The 19974-nt window shown below is 42.9% G+C and overlaps 1 protein-coding gene across 19 annotated transcripts in view; it reads right to left on the reverse strand.

Moving 5' to 3' along the window:
- The window catches only part of LOC123940120 (LIM domain containing preferred translocation partner in lipoma), a 660801-nt gene that overhangs the window by 523916 nt on the left and 116911 nt on the right, over window positions 1–19974 (reverse strand). Inside the window, exon 3 of one of the 19 annotated variants that reach the window (XM_046002576.1) lies at window positions 16770–16828. The exons of the other annotated variants lie outside the window; for them this stretch is intronic. The gene's annotated coding sequence lies outside the window, so the exon portion shown is untranslated. The remainder of the gene's footprint in view (window positions 1–16769; window positions 16829–19974) is intronic. 19 annotated transcript variants of the gene reach the window in all.

The following is a 19974-nucleotide window of genomic DNA, read 5'->3' on the forward strand; positions in this document are numbered from 1 at the left end:
TTTTAGCTGCTTTTTCATGACACACTGTGACTCCACCAGGAAGGCTGCCCATCAGCTTGTACTTGGGGGCAAAACTGTGTATTTATGTGGGGGGTTGGTTCTGACTGCTCAGTGCTTGGGCCACACCAGACCTGAGGTAGGTATCTTCACAATGACTAGGGGCCATCGACTGTCAGTTGTGTCACAGGCAACCTGTCATTAGTCATTGTTAAAGTCCTCAAAGTTCCAAATGAATTGTTTTTATTTAGAAACCAGCACTCCTTCAAGGTTATCTCTACAATAGTGTCACTGACGCTTTCACGTACCTCCTGACGTAGGAGGTAAAGAGGCAGCGTATGGATGGGTCTACAGTCATTCCAGGTAACCTCTGCCTGCCTTCCCTTGGTCCCAGCCTACGGGGTGCCATCAGATGAACACACTCCACTGTCAGAGATTTTGATGAGTAAAGGCAATGGACTCTTGCTGTAGATAAGGAGAGCAGAGTACCCTACAGAAGCTGGCTTTCCTAGAAAGAGATGGTAATATCTAAATTCCCTAATGACTGGGTAAACCTCTACCATCAGTCCTGAACTAGTTCTAGGACCTGATGTTTGGATAATAAAACTCAGAATGCTCTGCTTGCTGCCTCACTAAAACAATATGCCCAAACAGAGAAACACCGGTGTGTTAGTGTGCCTCAATGTACACAGAGCCACACCCACAGCCAGCCACCCACCCACGCACACCCATACCTCAGCTAACAGAACAGATCCAGCCTAGCACAGCAGGTGTCTAAAAATATTCCATACTTTATTCGGTACAGGTCAGGACAATGTCCTATCAGTGTCTAAGAGATAAACACAGTCTGACAAGTTTCAATGATGTTGGCTTGACCATCACTGTTACCAACTTATCTCGTGGGACGATAAATCTGTATTGTTTGCCCCCCTCCCTAGACTGTAAGCTCTCTGCAGGGAAGGACCAATTCTTCAGTCAAATAAATATTTAATGAGCACCTACTATGTGTCAGGCACTCATCTAGATGGTAGAGATACAGCAAAGAATGAGAAAAGACTAAATGTCTGTACTCCGGGAGCCTACAAAGGCAGGAAATTCACAAACAGGTAAATGAACACATAATTTCCTGAGAGCAATAAATACTTAAAAGAAAACTACAACAGGGTATAGGAGAGAAGAGAGAGGTGCAGAGAGGTGTTGTCATCTCTATGACTTCTACTTTTAACCATCGTTTTGGAGCTTTTAAAAGAATACCTATGTCCAATCTCACCCCTAGACATTCTGATTTAATTACTTTGGGGATGGACTTGAGCAACAATGTTTTTAAGGGTATTTCCATGACTCTAACATAGCATCAGGGTGGAGAACCACTGGTATGCTTGGTTTTGAAGGTAAAGAGGCCCGGGCTTGAGGTCTACCTGTTATGTACCATCTGTGTGATCTCAGGAAAGATACTTAAATCTGAGTCTTGGTGTCCTTATCTATAAAAATCAGATACTAACAGTAACACACACACCTTTTGGGGTTGTTGTAAGAATTAAATGATAGATGTTATATCTCTGGCAGAGTGCCTAGCTCAAGGAGAAGACTCAGTAAGTGTTGGCCGCAATGTACTGTCATCTTTATCAATTAAAAATATGCACAGGAGATGCACAGTAGAGGGTTAAGGTCCAATCTGTAGTTTGCCACAGTGTGTACTTTTAAAGGGCTTTGTTGTTGCTTTTAAGAGCCAAAGCTGAGGTTACTGAGTGAGATCACAAATTGCATTTTTCTCCCTCCATGAAGTGTCTCTCATAGTGTTTTTGAAAAATTTCAATGAGTTGTTACATTTAAAAACAAAACAATCTCACATAAAAATCTGGAAATGTGGGGCGCCTGGGTGGCTCTGTCAGTTTAGCATCTGCCTTCGGCTCAGGTCATGATCCCGGGTCCTGGGATCAATTCCCACGCTGGGGGCCCTGCTCAGGGAGCCGACTGCTCCCTCTTCCCCTGCCCTTCCCACCCCTCCTCATACACTTTCTCTCGCTCTCAAATAAACAAATAAAATCTTCAAAAATAAATATGGCAATGCATTCCCACAGGCAATAATTGATGAGCATGAATCAGCTGTCGTCTTTTTCAGAGAGAGTCCTCTCGAGCTATCCATGTCCCCCACCACATCCTGTAGCTTTTGTCCCAAATTGCACACTGACTCTGGCCAAGAGCCAGTCACATTTCATTAACACGTTTGCACTGCTATCTTCTCTACAGGAAAGAGGAGAACTAAGTGTTACCTGTACCCAAGACTCCTAAGTGGGAAAATGAAAGCTAGCTAAAAGGGTGTGGTGTTTCAAGAAGACACTGTGAGTATTCATTTGTGGAAGTCAAGGCTAGTTCTGTATATTAACTACACAAACGAAGTGTGTCTGTGTCAAAACCATAAACCTTGCATGTCACCTGTTCACTCTTTTACATAACTTAGCTGGCCCTATAGGCAGAGGACCTATTGTGTCCCAGGCACTGAAATAGGAGCTCGGCAAATAGCTCCATCATCTCACAACATTATCACCATTTTCAAAGGTGAGGAAACTGAACCTAGGAAAGGATAAGCAATGGTCCTGGGGTATGTAAAGAATAAATGGAAAAGTTAGCTATGGAACCAGAACTGCCTGATGTCAAAGCCGACACTTCTTCCACCTAGGGAACTATACGGTGTAATTTAACTGTTGAAGAGAACAACCACCAGATGGGACAACTCCTAAGAACAGCATATCTTTCTCGCCTTGGCCACTGTACTTGCAGTCCATGCCACTAATGGTGAAGACCATCCCAAGAAATTTCTGGCAACTGTGTCTTTCAGATGTTGAGAAACCTGCAGATCACACAATGAAACCTCTTCCTGTCTTTCTTTTGTCCTATGTAAAGGCTGCTCAACTTTTAAATCTACAGTCAAACAAATCACAAAAGAAAACTGTTACTGTAGATGTGTGTATGTGTTTGTGCGCACATGTGCGCATGCGTGTATGTACGCATGCTGTGTTGATGAAGATCAAAAACAGTGACTGAATGGAAGAATGAAGACATATTCGGGTTCATCTCAGTGTCTTTTTGCTGAAGTCTCCCTTGATTCACCTTGTCAGAACTTCCCTGCCACCCGATTCTAAAACAGGTTACGTGTACGCACCTTAGAACTGTAGATCACATCATATTTATATGTTATGTGTCAACATCCCTCTCAAATTAGAACTCTCTGAAAAAGAGAACTTTCATTCACTTTCATCCACCCACCCCAATCCAGCCCCATCACCAATGTTAATAAGCACAAAGCACGGCACATAGTCAGATGCAAAAATAAGTAAGTGAAAATAAGATTCACCATTTTCTAACCATGTTTAAGCAAATGTCTATTTAGTTTTAGCACCTATAGGGCAAGATTTTGTGGGGAGACAGAAATTAGTTTTTTTTTAAACTTCAAGATGCGTACCATCTACTGGAAGAGAAAAATGTAAATCCATAACCATAATGCAGAAAATTAAAATTAAATCTTCTAAGAGACGCAAACAAAAAAAGTCCTGGCAGTTGAGAGAAATGTGCAAGATATGAAAATGCTCAGAATTTTGCCATAATCTATATTTTAAGTGGTCAATTAAAATATATCTACCCAAATAAATATGCAATTTCTTTCTCTAATAATTTACTGACATTTCATTTTTGAAGTTGCTGACATTTAAGTATCAAAAGAGCTGTTAAAAAAGGTTTCCACCATAACGGGTTCAAAAAGAATTCAACTTTTTTCTTTTAAAGGAAGCTTAAGGGAAAGTAGCTTTGTATTTCAGCAATTCTAGAAGAGCTTGACTTTCTTGACAATATAAGTGCAAAGAAACTTGAGTCAAAACACACAAGAAAGAAAAAGATGCTCAAGATATTTCAAGTCTACAATTATTTGCTGAACACATGCTAAGTGCCAGGAAATATGTTAAGCTCTCCAAGGAAACAGAGCTCAGTCTTTATTTGGGGTAACAGTGGGGTACTGGTCCAGGAGAAAACATTAGGATGTAACTTTATGATAAGCAGCATAGAAGAGGTGTGGGCAAAAGGCTATGAGATTCAAGGGGGAGAGAAATTATGTAAATTAGGAATTCTATTGATAAATGTGGCATAGCACTATGAAAAGAAAACTAAATTGAGTAACTTGGCATTTGCATTATAATCCCGGTTTTGCCAATAATTTGGTGACAGAATTTGAGCAAGTCACTGCCTACACTTCAGACTTCAGATTCTGCCATCATTAAAAAGGAGACATACAGCCCTCCCAGTGGTCACATTCTAAAAATCTGGGTATTAAGTTAAATCACCTTCTGAACTAGAATTATGGCAAGAGAAAGTAAGCTTTCAACTGTGTGTTTGAATCCATTTGTCCCCTTAGATGTGAGTCAACCAAGAGTTTCAAAAGCAATTAAGTCTAGCAGCTACATAGAACTGGTTATTTTTGTTACATTTTAAATGAGTGACTAAATTATACATCGCTTCATCATAAAGGCTGATGCACAAGATCAGTAGGGGACTTATGAAGGCAGACAGATAAGTCAGGTGGATTTTCACCAGGGTTCCCCCTCCATTCCATGGCACAGAAGGTACAGGGAAATTCTTAGTCCAGCTGCCAACAGTCAGTACTGATTCAGCTGGTAGAAAAGGAAGAACCTATTGTCCATCAGAAATGACCTCAGCATATCTTTCCAATGACATGTCACACTCTTACTTCCGTTCAAATCTTTATTTTATAAACAAGCATTGGTCAAATTTGCCTTACCAAATGAGAATCTCTAGGGAGGGTGCGAGAAATCTATATTATTCAAGCAAGTGATTCATTCCCATGATCAAGCAAGTCAGGGAAATCCTATTACAGAACATTCAAACTACTCATTCTTCACTACAAATGCCCTGCTTCTTGTCCACACTGTGTGTTTCTTCCACCCGCCATATGCTTCTCCCATCTCCGGCTGGTGACACACACTTCCTTATCCTTCAGGTCCCAATTAGAATACTACCCAATTCCACTAGCCTGAACACTCTCATCCATGTATTTCTTATTTTCTAATTGGATAATGAGTGCCTAGAGATCAGAGGTGGATTGTGATTCATTCATTCACTCATTCTTTCATTTAACAAATATTTATGCAGCATCTACTATATGCCAGGCACTACTCTAGGCCCTGGTGACATAGCAATGAACAAGACAAAGTTCCCTATTTTCATGGGCATTCTGGCAAAGGCGCTGGAAAACTGTGGCCCACAGACAAATCCGGCGCACTGCATGTATTTGTCAAATTGTACTGAAACAAGGCCATACTCCATCATTTACATATTGCCTATGACCGAGTTAAGTATTTTATTCTTTACACTGTAATATTTATATTTACTTTATATTGTCAGATAGGAGAATGAGTAGCTACAACAGAGACCATATGGACCTAAACATTTAGGCTAAAATACTTACCATCTGTCCCTTTACAGAAAAGTCTGCTGACCCCTGTTCTAGATATCCTTCCCACCTAGCACTGTGCCTGGTTGACAGTAGGCAATTAATAGATGCTTAGATAATAAAATAAAGGTGGAAAGTGAGAATAAGATCATACAAGCAGAACATCTTTTGTCCAGTCGCCATCTTCCGCCTTAATTACACAACATGAATTTTCATCCAGGATAGAATGACAGTAGCAATGTTATAGTTCAGCATGATTAAAAAGGGAGGGGGCAAGCTTTCAAACCTATGGAAAAGTTAAGAAGGACATCGATATGCTCTGTCATCAAAAGTCATTACTATTTCCGGCTCATTTGTGACTTTAACAGCTGGCCTGGCAAAAATACATTACAATATCTATCCTGCTGGCTTTCTAGAAGCTTATCAAAGTTTGGGGAGAGTTGTTATTGTATTTCATTGGTTTGTGTGCCTCCCTAAGATGTATCTTGGGGAAGTGATCTGTGCGCCTTTTGGATGAAGCTAATGAAAAACTCCTGTTAAGAGGAACACAAACACACAGCGCACCTAAGGAAAACCCCATTCTGTCAAATACCAAAGTCAAGTTTAGAGATTCAATCTTATATTGAGATCCTAACAATTGTCTTCTTTATCATGTCTCTATGCAAACCCTCTCTCGGTTCACAAAATGAACCAAATGATCTGACAGCTGTGCTATGCGCCGGCTGCTTTGCAGAAGCTGAGTTACTATAAAACTGGAAGTGGAGAGCTGATACACAGCTAAGGTTTTAAAAGCACGGTGTGGTGTGGTTTGCTGCAAAGAGTAACAGTTTCAGAGTCAAACAAGTCTTGATTTCACTGAAGCTTGGCTCCTTGTTAACCATGTAAATTTGGGCAAATCATTTAGCCTCCACCAGTCTCTGCCTTATATTATGAGACGAACACAAGTTACACTGCAGGGCTGATGTGAGAACATCCTAAGGATAGGTTAGTGCAAAGCAGCTTTCTCAGAATCAAAAGAAAACAGGTCTTCAGTAACAGCTGGTTCCTTTCCTCCCATTTTATCCATATCAAGTGCAACACTGGTTCCCACGCCTCAAAAATATCTTTGTATAATATACCTAAAGTCCCCGAAAGTGTTACAATATTTTCTTTTACTCAATAAATTTGGAAAGATGCCATCTTACATCTTTGACTCTTTCCTAGTCTAAACTCAAGAAATTCTTTTCTCTTCTGAATTTACTACTCAGAAGTGATACAACAGTTTCTTGTTTATTCTATTTCCCAGTGACAGATTTCTAGCAAAATAGTATTTGAAACAACATTGTCCCAAATCCATTATGTTAACAGCACCCTGATGAGTATCAGAGTGGGCTACCAGGTCGGTTCTGAACGTCCCTCCAGATTTCTGAGCGAAACAAGAATGATCAAGTTCTAGTCACTTTCACTTTCTGGTCCTGGTGCCCTCGGCCCCCGTGATCCCTTTTGTAAAATGCAACAAAGAAATTCACATGCTCCCATCAGAACAGTCTCCATTCATTTTACAGACAGACGTGGACAGGTGAGTAGATAGATGCGGGTGACAGATGAAGATGGAAAGAGATAAATGAGAGGGGAAGGTGAGAATGGCCAGAGGATGGATGATTACGCGGATGACTGGATGGACAGGTGGGAGGAGGGATGGGTGGGTACATGGACAAATGGGGGGAAGGAACTCAGGCAAACATACCTGGCAAGATGCTAAGCAGACACAGAAACACAAAAAAAGAGGTGAAGACATAAATCCAAGACAAAAACGTTAATCTCGAAATTGAAATACCAGCACAATTCCCTCTTCTAGCCTACTGCTCCTTAAATCTCCATTTTAAAATATCCAAAGGCCTCTCTTCATCATTATGTCATCATATCCCAAAATGTGGTAACTGTACTATTATGTATGTGCCCAGCAACAGAAAATGAATCCTTTGGGCAAAACAAATTTACCACATCCTCCTAATAAGAGGATATAACAAGTATTCCAGAAGGCATAAAGCAACTCATCGAGTGCAACGTATTCAGGAGAAGAACCATTCCATTTTTCAATGTTTCTCTAATTAATGTTATGTTAATTAAGAGAACTTGGCCTTATAGATTGGGTTGCAGTCAGAATTTTCTCTAAATTAACAATTCTACAGGTCTAACTTTACCTTGACTGAGAGCTTAACCGAAAGTACTGCTCAACCGCAGCCCAATACATTTTAATTCAGGATGAAATAAAAGATGTCAAATTCCAACACTGCAAAAACAGTGTCGACTCCCTCTGCCCTGTTTTATAGCAGGTTCCCTCCCTGGTAAATAAGAAACTGTATAATGTGCTACGGAAAAATGGAATCAATGGCCAAATATATCACAAGAGATGCAAATGCATTGCTCACATAAGACAGAGACGATGTAATGATTAAAATGCATACTTTTGAAGGGTGTTCAGTGAACTGGAAAATGTTTATAATATTAAAAAAATGTAAGAGTAAGTACGTATAACATGACCCCCCCCCCCTTTAAAAAAAGAATACTGTGGTTTTATGTGTAAAATATAGAACAGCAGTTATCTTGGATGGTGAGTATGAGTGTTTAAGTTTCTTCTCCATACTTCTCCATACTTTTCAGCATCTTTGTTTTCTAAGATGAGTATATTTAACTTATAATTTAAAAAGAAAGGTTATTTTGTTTTAGGAAAAAGACCAGCACCTGTGTTAAGAAAACAAGTAAGAACAGCTGATTTGGTTTTTTTTTCCCCTTTACGGAGTATTTTCCTATGCAGGAACTCATCTGATCCATTCAACAACTCCAAGAGATGGGTTTAAGGATCCCCATGGACACCCAGGCAGTCAGGGTCACAAGCGAAATGGGACAGCACATGTGACTCAACATTTCCCGAAGCTCTAGAGCCTTCTTTACAATGACCACTCATTCATCCACCAAAGGAAAAACTTGGTCTCTGGGTTATCGGTTGTTTTGCTTTGTTTCGTTTTTGCCCTAATGGGATCTCCAAAACTGTTGTGCTCTAAAACTACCCCGAAGTACCAACATCACATCAACACAACAACACACCTGGGTCCCTCAGTACCTTGCCCCACGATGGGAGGGAAAGACCTTGTACGAGAACAACAAAATTCCCTAGTGTTGTTGTTTTCATAAATGTAGGAAGTCAATTATGCTAATGGGACCAGTCCAATCTATTAAGGACATGGACAGGCACCATTAAAAAAAAAAAAGACAAAGTCTGACCTAGATCAGGAAATCTGAGACAAAGATTCGAAAGCTGCTTCGGGCAACAGAATACAGAGGGAGGTTCACTGTCAGCATGGAAGAGGCACCACAGCTCCAATCTAGCTGGTCGTGAGATGACTCACCAGTGCGTCTGTGACACCTTCCTGCCCCGTTCATCAGACAGGTTTTTCCATTAGAATTTACTGACTGTGTGCTCCCCAGTGAGGTGGTAAGATCAGTTCTGCAGTTTTAAAATGGGGAAGATATGACCGAGAAGTCATAACACCGATTCCACTTAGTACACTCAGAAAAGCCGAAGGAGAGGGTAACCTCAGTTGGAGGAACACTGGCCCCCACATCACCTCCACCCATGACCAAATTCACCAAAATCTGTTTATTATAGATTGTTGACTAATAAGTTAACGGAGCCTGGCAAAATCTGGTGCATTACTAAAGGCAGAAGACAGACTAATTATGTAGGGAATGTGTAGAGGAAAAGGGGCAAGAAAAGAAGGTGAATCTTTGTGGAAAGTCTAGAACCTATAGGATAAGATGACTGGCCTCACCTTTGGTGGGGCTGAGTGAAGTATGCCTGCCCTGAGTCCCCCTCCTGTGGAAACTTCTAGAATGGAACCCATAGTCACATACATGTAGGAGCGAGTGTTGCTGGGCAGAATAAATACTCATTATGGGAATGAGCCTGGAGAATAAAAGCAGCAGATGGTCAGGACATTGAGCCTTTGTTCCCTTGCAGCACCATCCAGCTTCCTCTCCAGCTGAGGCCATGGCCTTTCAAAAACCTTCTCACTCTTTTTCATGCCCTCGGTGTGGCTTTCTCGTCCTGGAACCGATGAATGAAGTGTCTTCTAAACAGCTTTAGCTCTAAGCACAGCACGCTAGAAGTAAACTGATAATGGTAGATTTTAATAAGCAGAGGTGCCCATCAGAATTACCCCGAAAGGTTTTTAAAATGCAAATGCCCAGACCCACAGCCAAAGATTTAGGGATACAGAGTGAAAATCTGAATTCCGGTAGAATTTCCCTAACGAATGCCCGTCCATGAACTCAGTCGAGAAATACTGTCGTATGAAGCAATCCCCAAATTGGGTACTTAAGAGCACCGGGGGTACCTGGACAGGAGTCCTCGGGAGGATCACGTGGCCAGCACATAACCTGTGCTCATGGTGGACAAAAGGAAAGGAGATGCGGGGAATGACTGGGGGGGACAGTGAGGCTCCTCGAGGTGCCAGAAAGTGGCCTCCAAGAGAAGAGCAGGGTCATCTGTCAAACATCTCCAGAAAAGAGGATCCACTTAGGGGCCCAGGAATGAGGTAAACAGGGAGACTGGGGCAGGATTTAGGTTAGGCAGGGACAGGTTTACAAAAAAGGCGTTCACCTTCGGCATGCTGGTTAAGCAATCTACACAATATATGCAGTTTGTGATCTTGAAAAAAAATGGCAGGAGGTAAAGGTAGGAAACATATCGGTTGCATACGGCCTGCACGTTGTTGAAAACAACAGGCTCAGAACAGAGCCTGAATTGGAAGGAATTTGTCAAGGGCCCCCAAATCAAAGTTGTATAATCCATCACGGCTACCAAATTGCTATGACAAGCCTCCTCAGCTAAACAAGATAGAGAACTTAACTAGTTACATCTCCCTGGTTTCTCTGGATATCGAAACCAAGTGTAATTCAGTCATCTCAGGACTCCCTATAAGCAAATCCTACTGTTTCACTTCCATATGAAATCTCCATTATAAACCAAAGGAATAAGGTAGTTCATGAAACGTGGTCCAAGTGTCCTGAGATAATGACCTTTATATCTGTCTACTGCTTCTTCATTTGTAAAACGAAATAACAAACTCTTCTCTGCAGTATGTAAAAAAAATAACGTCCCGGGGCGCCTGGGTGACTCAGTGGGTTAAAGCCTTTGCCTTCGGCTCAGGTCATGATCCCGGGGTCCTGGGATCGAGCCCCGCATCAGGCTCTCTGAGCAGAGAGCCTGCTTCCTCCTCTCTCTCTCTCTCTCTCTGTCTGCCTCTCTGCCTACTTGTGATCTCTGTCTGTCAAATAAATAAAATATTAAAAATAATAATAACATCCCAGAGAGTTCTCAAATAATGAAACACCTAGCTGTAATTGCTAAATTAACTACTGACCTGTAATTTTTAAAACCTAATATACATTCCTTTGTTTTCTAGAAGCAGCACAGAGTTCCTAATTTACATCATCAGCCTATTCAATTTCCGATTTGCAAGAATCCCTTCTGCTTTATCCAAAATTCCAAACATGGAATTTATCTGTTTGATGAGACTCTCCCACCTCTACTATCATGATGGAATTTATGCCTTCACCTCATGGATTTCTTTATCCTGTAACAATCTCTCAAGAAGCAGCCTGGGAGGGAAGCAAAGAATCCAGTGTTGACTGCGGTCGCTATTTCCCATACGGGCGCTGATTCTCCCACCACAGACCCTGACGACACGACCCAAGACCTGCTTACTCCAGTCTGAGTGATCTACGTGTGTCCTTCAGCTGGTGTCCCCAGGCCAATCAAGCAACCTCAATTACAGAAGGCATTACAGTGTTCTCTGCTGAGAAAGTTGTCCCTCCTTCCCACACTATGGCCCTGTCCTACCCATTTCCCCAGAAGAAACCATGTTGGGAGGCAGGTAAGAGTTGGGGTCGAGGAGCCTGGGGTTGGCATAGCACTGTTCTACCTCCCTTTTGGCCTTTTCAAGCAGGCCTCCCCTCCAGGGGGACCCTTCCCCTTAAGCTTGGGATTTAACCCTGGTGCTGGAAGCATATACTTCCCCCTGCTCAAGGTCATGGATTGTATAGGCATCACGCCCTAATGGGGAGCAATCACATGCAGGGGTTATCAGAAAGAAACTCTGATTCAGGAATGCTGCAGACATAAAGCCCATTATACAACCGAATCTTTATCTCCAGCTGCCTGACCGATGCATTACTTTCAACTAGGTTTTAGATGGGGACAAAAGGACAGGAGGCAAAGCAGCAAAGAAAGCTGGGACTGAGGCTCGGGTGCCAAGGCAGAGGCTAAGTTCAGTCTCCATTAACCTCCTCAGGCCCAATGTATCACCTACTGTAACCATACCGACGGCACCGCACTGTGCAAGTGCCCATGGGGACCCATGCTTTTCGTTCATCCACAAAGTACCTTCCTGAACCCTGCTCAGCCCCTGCCCTGCCCCCTACCTAAGACGTAGCCAACCTCAGGGATCTCTTCATTCTCTGTGCATTCTCTCTTCTGGGCTTTCGGTCTTTGACACTGTAATTACAAAGCCATTTTTAAGTAGAAGACACATCTCTAGGAGGGTCTACGTTCCTTCATGGACAAGAGCTGATCTCTCTTCATCTCCACGGCCTCAATCTTTGGCACAGGTTAACTAACGTTGACTAAAAACTTACGACTCCCAGGGCATGAAACTAAGGGCATTATACATTATCTGGTTTAATAAGTAGATACAGGAAGTAGATACAGTTATTCTCTAGAAGGAACAGGACCCATGCTCAAAAAGGCTCACCCATCTAAATGCATCTTGCCATCTGTGGTGAGGCTATGGGCATGCTTGTAGAGGTGAGGCAGAAGAGCAGGCAGGGCCAGGAAGTGAGAACCAGGGGGCCCAGGTTAGCTCAAAACCACGGGTTCTGCCCTCACTGCCTTGATGTTCAGCCATACAGCCCCTGGGTTAAAGGAGAAAAAGAAGTCCCACTTTAAAAAAAAAAAAAAAAAAGATGACGGAGAAAAATAAAAGTCCATATGGTCACTAGTCCACGAAAGTGAGCAAGTCTCCCCCGCAATCCCCAGGCCTCACTCTGGAAACAGAGGCCTGGATGACTGCGGCTGTGTCACTAGATTTACAACAAGCCCGAAGACTGCAAGAACTGGAAGGCCCACACCAGACCCGCTCGAACAGAGCTGGAAGCTTTCTAGTAACTCCAACCGAGCATGGGGGGATGAGCGGCTCAGAGAAGTGAGTCACTTACTGGAATCTGTGCTGCCTGCATTACTCAGCTGATATTAATACACCCACTTGTTCATTAAAGTTTAATTGGAGTTCATGTGAATTGGTTTCACCGGATACTTAATCAAAGAGAAGTGTTTGTATCTGAACTGTTCCCATACAAAGCTAGAAAGCGCCACTTCCCTCCAGCGTCTTGGCACATCCACTCCCTGTTCTTCTAACCTGGTGAACACACTAAGTTAGTCCTAGGGCAGGGAACGGTGAACTGGAAGGAGGAGGGGGGAGAAGCCATCCCGACAAACACAAAGCTAGAGTAGGTGAAAAACGTTCCTTGAGGCACAGCTGCAGTTCCCTAGCTCATAAGCTGCATCCTGACCTCCACCAGGACTCAAATTCCTACTCCCAAACCCAATCTCGTTCCTGCCCAGGGTTCCTTATCAAAGCCACAGGGTTCCTTCTTTCCCCGGCACCTGTCTTCCAGGCATACGTCTTTATTTTTAAAATAGGTGGATAAGGAAATTAACCATCATTCAACATAATCACACATCTCTCTTGTACTGACAAGCGAACCATGAACACAATCCCAAACGCCTATTTATACAATCAGGGCTGTCAGTACCCTGTTATTTCTTATCGGATATCTCACTAATCAACATTTCTGGAAGTATAAAATTTTAAAGCTCCTGAAAAGACTGTGCATGGATTTGTGGGGGAGGGGAACAGATTCCCAGTTTGGCAGCTCTGGGTGTTACCAGGTTTTCCTTAGGCGTGGTCACCATTGTTGAGGAAGCACTACTTCTGGGCCCCAAACAAATCAAGATGAATTTAAAACTCCGCCCTCCCTCTTTGGTTCACTGAAACAACCCTCAGAGATTGTAGACTGAGAAGCAACTGACTTACTTCTTAACAGCTTTAACTGAAATACCATTCACAAGCCATATAATTCATCCATTTAAAATCTGTAATTCATTGGGATGCCTGGGTGGCTCAGTTGGTTAAGCCACTGCCTTCAGGGTCCTGGGATGGAGCCCCACATCAGGCTCCTTGCTCAGAGGAGAGCCTGCTTCTCTCTCTGCCTGCCTGCTGCTCCGCCTGCTTGTGTGCTCTCTCTGTCTCCCTGGCAAATGAATAAAGTCTTTAAGAAATAATAATAATAAAATCTGTAATTCGGTTTTTGTATACATATTCACAGAGTTGTACAATGATGATCACATCACAATGTAATATAAGAACATTTGTACTGCCCCAGAAAGAAACTCATACCCATCAGGAGCCTCTCCCCGGGACCCACCCCACCCCTGTGGACAAACACTCATCTACTTCTATCTCTATAAACCCTATGGATTTGCCTATGATGGACATTTCCTATAACTGGGAATCATATAATATGTCGTCTTTGGTAACTTCCTTTACTTACCATGTTTTCAGGATTCATTCAACTGGCAGTTTATGTATCAGGACTTTACTCCTTTTCATTGCTGAATACTATTCTGTTATACAGACATACCACATTTCGCTTACCCATTCAGCAATCTATCCTCTAAAAATAAAACAGACCCCCATCTACATCAGAAGAGTGAATTACTTAGCACTCCATTGGACAGGTCATCTCCTTATCCCCTCAACGATCCATTCAAGATTATCCCTTCACACATGTAAAGGAAATGACCCCGTGGGAGGGACTTCTCAAATGTGGCAGCGGGTGGCAGAGCCTTGCAGCATAAGCCAACCTGCTCGGGAAGCTCACCAGGACAACCCACCTGTGCATCGTTTCACAGTTTGGGAGGTGTTCTCACGGACACATACAGCTACATTGTGGCTCCCTACACAAGGAACTATGCTGTCAGTACCTCTGACTTCCCCTAGGCTCCAAGCAAAGCTTGGAATGCACTCGAGCAGCAGCACTCAGACTCTCTCTCTAGCAAAAATAACCACCTTTTTCTCCCCTTCTTCAGATCTGACCCCACTACTTAGTAACAAGCACCTACTGTGTGCCAGGCACACTCATGGTGATTAATAAGATATAACCCCAGCTTTCCAGGAGTGCAGAATCTAGCAGAAAAGACCAAACCAACACACAAAGGACAGATTCATGTCAGATGGAACAGAATTAAAGCTGCAAGAGAAATTCAGAGAAGGGGACCATTGGCTTGCTCTGTCTTACCTGCTGTGCTAGCGATTTCACTGCTAACCTTGTGGGAGCTAATTATTCTCTGACAAGAGGAGATGGCAGATTTTCATGAATGTCGAGCATTCATAGATGTGTTTCCTGAAAACGTACAAGCTGGGGTATAAGTCAGAGTCAATTTCAGTACCCCCATCAGTAACATTACCAGATCATGTGGACTTAGAAAGCCATCAGAGATCAGAAGTAGAGAGAGTCATCTATCCAAACTGAAACTTTCTGCCTCTTTCTTAAGCAGCCAGGACACTATCAGGAGTCTGATAAGCCACCCAGAAGTTGCTGTCTAAGAAACCATGCAGTGTGCAGAAAAGTAACAGGTTTCCAAAATACATGTACTCTAACCCATACTCTAATGCATGAGGCTAATAATATAGCCCTGGACTTACTTGATGCCATGTGTCTGAGGGACTCAAAGACATTTGCCAAAGAAAACTCAGTCCTTCCCATGTCCCAGGTGAGGGCCACACTGACTCAAGTCTTTAAGAAACTCAAGAGCTTCCTGCATCACTCTGTTCTGTACTGGGAGAACACACTCGAGCTTTCAGATAAAGGCACCTCGCAATCAAAACTAAAAGCCCAACTCATGCTTCTGTTTTTTGGAGTGTAGACAGGTTTACCCCTTTTGGAGCCAACTCAGGGAACAGATTAGGTTTTCATGCAGACCAACAACAGCGGATCTACTTAATGAAAGCTTCTTTCACTTAAAACTTCTACCAGCATAAACCCTCCAGAATATACTGATCGAGTATGCACATCAGTATAAGTATTCCTCTTTAAATTCCCACAGCAAGTTCTCACATCCTGTTTCCTAATTAACTCACGCAAAAGAAGACTTTTACCTTCACCTCTCCGGTTCATTAAAGCAAGTTTCAGGAAATACTTTGACATTTGATTTCTGAAAAGCACATGCTAGTTTACAAAAATTCTACAGATTCATCATTATTTCTACTTGGGGAGAAACGAATCATATCAAATCACAGTTAACTTTTTAACCAAAAGAAAAAAGGAAGAGAAAGGCAAATTTTTTCAGATTTATTACATCTCTATCTAATCTGGGTAGCGCTTGGTAAGAATGATCTCATTACACCCAAATCCGGGTGGTGAAGCAGAAAGACACCCCAGAGTCAGTGATTCAGGATTCTCATCCACCACTGCTTTAAGGAAACTCACTCCATCTCTCTGAACCTCAGTTACATCATCTCCAAGAGGGAAACAATAAGGTCTCCCTTGCCCACTTCACAGGGACACCATAAGGTGCGCATAAGAAAATGTGTTTTCAGTGACTGTGAGAACCACAAACTCCACACACAATGTGAGGTATTATCTTAACATCCTTTCCTATAAAGACATTTTTAAATGACATGAACAAAAACTTTTGCCCTTCTGTTTCTATTTTGAATAAGCCAAAGAAACACCCCCAAAATTAACCTTACCAATTGCTGGAAGCTTCACACACACGCACACAGACACACACATGCATGCTTTGTAAGGAAAAGCACTACTTAGGACAACAAGCCCAAAAAAGCAAATGATCCTCAAAAATCTTCTGTCTTAAGAGATATCCTTAGTAGCATAACTTTAACATTAAGTGTCTTTGAGTACATTCTTATTTTTTGAAGGGAAGCGAAATATATTAAGAGTGTATCACCCTCCAGGGGAACCTGGGTGGCTCAGTCAGTGAAGCTTCTTCTGACTATGACTGCGGTCATGGTCTCAGAGTCCTGAGAACGAGTCCCACATCGCAGGGAGCCTGGTTCTCCCTGTCTCTCTGCCCTGCCCGCCCCCCACTCATGCTCTCGCTCTCTCACTCTCAAATAAATAAAAATCTTAAAGAAAAAAAAACCAGTATGGATCACCTTTCAAAAAATGGTAGACAAATGTCCCTACTCACCTCCTTTGGGTACAGGAGAAATGGTCTCAGGAAGAGCAGCCCCAAGATATCAGTGCTTTCTACAGAGAAGGAAAATGGGAGATGGCTGTGAGGACAGGAGCCAGGCACATGCAGACTGAGGGAGGGTGGAACCTGCCTGCATGACACAGGGAAAATAGCCCCCTACTAGCCATCTTTTACCAGCAAAGTGACCCTCGGTGGCCACACAGCAGCTCTCCAGGAAGCAGCTCCATTAAGGACGCGGACGCATTCCACTCCCACGCCCCGTACTCTACCATCTGAAGTTTACCCTCCCAACTACATCAGCATATAAGCAAAGGTCAAGGGTGGAGAAGCCAAAAACTTTTCCAAGGTCATTAGTGGCTGCCCAAGTGCAACTCCTATGTCCCAGGCTACCCTATGTGTTCATCACTGCCTGTTCGTGGGCACTCCCAGCGCGGACTGAACAACCACCGTGAACCAAGCACCTTAGGAGACTCTCCCCTACGTTTTCCAATTTATTCTCACAATGACATTGGGAGAGAGATTTTATCATCCCTAAGTCAAAAGAAAACACTGAGACTCCAAGAGGTCATTCAACCAACGTATTTTACAAACCCTAAGAAGTACACAAGGATTTGAACCCCTGTCCAATTTCAAGTTTAGTGCTCCTTATGAATATCTAGGTTCTGTACCAGCCCTGACATCAAGTAACTCCATAGCCTTCATCATCAGTATGGCTACCCACCTGCTCACGCATGTCTTGCCAAGTGGTGCAACAGAAAGAACAGGGACTGAGGAGATAGGAGAACCAGAGAGTTTCCACCAGTTGCTAGCTGTGAGACTGGGTAAATGACCCAGCCTCTCTGAGTCTCGGTTTCCTCATCTAACCAGTGAAAACAATGCTAACTGTGCCTGCCCATCATCTCATAATATTCTTATAAAAATTAAATGAGATGATGCACTTAAAACACTAGAACAATGATGGGCCATGTAAGGGCTCAACAAAAATTAATCCAATGAATAATTGAAGGAAACATTAAGATCAAATGGGACAATCAGAAAAATTCCTACTACAGTTCCTGTCATATAACAGCTGCTCAAAAACAAAAACGCTATTCATTTATCGTTAATATCCTAACAGCCTAAATACATCCTGAGTCTCACAGCCCCATAGCCACACAGCACCCTGCACACTTGGGACGTTCAGACTCACTGATTCTATGCTCTTTCTCTGAACTTAGGAAGGAAAGAAAATCTAGGATGCTGAGATGGCTTCTCTGAAAGTTTGGTAGCTTCAGATATCCATTTTCACCCCAAATTTTATCTTCAGTTTTAAAATCATTATCCATAATTGAAGCCTAAGACACACTAAGGAGCCACAATTTAATGTTCTTACTTATTTCTGATACATTCCACAAGAATAAAGAAAAGTGATCTCCCAATCTCCACCCTTTTCAATCTTATCTCTGTCTTCTCTACAAAGACGGCCACGTTACTTATAAAAGCATTATTTTGTACCCGGTCCTTCACAGATGGTAATCCCAAGTGCTTTCCGGAATCAGTCACCAGTGAGAGAAAGAGAGAATGGGAGAGACAGGGACTGTAAATGCCAGAAATGGAAGACATTTGTCATCATGAGAAAATTCGCATGGCAGAATTGCTTTAACCAGGACCTCAAAGGAAAAACAGCTGCGAGTACACATCATTAAATCCGGTGGGGGGGGGGATTTGCTATGTATGTGGACAGATATGTATACGTATAGGGGTGTGTGTGCATGTGTGTATGCTGTGCATGTGTGCAGGTGTGTACATGTACAGATGTGTGTGAAGGTGCACGTAGGACCTATGTGTACACAGATGGGTGCGTGTATAGACGTGCACGTGTGTGCGTGTACAGGCATGTGTGCGCATACAGGTATACACACGCACACGTGTGCATCCATGGAAAAGAGATGGGATGAAACCACCCCCTACAGACCAGGAGAAAGAGCCCCCACACCAGGATGTTTGGGCAACAGTGCAAAGGGTCGCAATGCTGAGCAGGGTCTGGGGGCTGAAAGGCGGGGTCTCGCAGCGGGGCTCTGCCGGTCTGCTGCCTCATCTGGACACAGCATTTCAGCTCTTCTACGCTCAGAATGGGGCCCTGCCAGGACTGGTGTGAGACGTGAGTGACAAAGGAGCCCTGAGAGCGATTTAGAAACCCACGCGAACATACACAGGCGTTACTACCCGTTTCTCCCAATGCCGAGGAGAGTGACTTCTTGAGCCAATGAGCCTCACAGGAGAGTCTAACCCTCTCACAGGCTGCTATCAGCAAAGGAAGAAGGGATCCAGACCATGTTCTGAAGAGGCACTGCTTCTTAATTCTGTATTATTTCCAAAACAAAAAAGCAGAATCTTCCCCCCCTTTTTGTTTTTCCAAATAAAAATAAATTATAACCCTAACTTGATAATGAATGCAGGCTGGAGCTGTCCTTAAGTAAAAGCTTTTGATAACAAATTGCCTGCACTAACTGCTATTTTATTGCTGAATTTTTTATTGTTGCTTAAGCACAGCAATTATGCTAATAAGCCTGGGAGGATGGTACATCGAGTATTGAATCTGACAGATAAAATACTCAATAAAATGCTAATCTCACCTGAAAATTGGAATCAGACAGCCTTATTAGTATTTATGGATATGGCATCTTAAACATGTTTTTTTTAAAAGATGAATATATATGAAATCAATGTTGTCTCCTCACACAGCCTGCCATGTCTGGGCCTTTATGTGCTTTAAATTCAAGGTGACGATTACTCATTGCCTCAGCTTTGCTTCTTGACAGAGAAGCGAGAACTTACTGGTCATCTCAGCCACATAAAGAACCAGGCGATAAAATCTTTTTCTTCCTCCATCCACCACCTCCCTCCCTCTCTGCCCGCTCCACCTAATCCCCCCAAAAAGGGAAGGTAAGAACTGTGGCAGAGACAGAAGAGAAGGCAGATTTGACAGCAACAAGAACCATTTGTCAAACCATCTGCTGCTCTCCACACCTGAAAGAGGGGGAAGAACGACGCCTCAGAATGCGCAAGGAATGGAGGGTCCCAAGAACCAGGCTCTCGTCTTCATTTTTGCCATTTCCTCAATCAGTGACCTTGCCAGGCCTCAGTTCCTTAAATAGGGACCATCTGGAGCCCAAAAATCAAGTCTCTGTACCTTTCTTTACATGAAAAAGGGGAGATC

This window comes from Meles meles, chromosome 4 (assembly GCF_922984935.1).
Source record: "Meles meles chromosome 4, mMelMel3.1 paternal haplotype, whole genome shotgun sequence".
Classification (NCBI taxonomy): Eukaryota; Metazoa; Chordata; class Mammalia; order Carnivora; family Mustelidae; genus Meles; species Meles meles.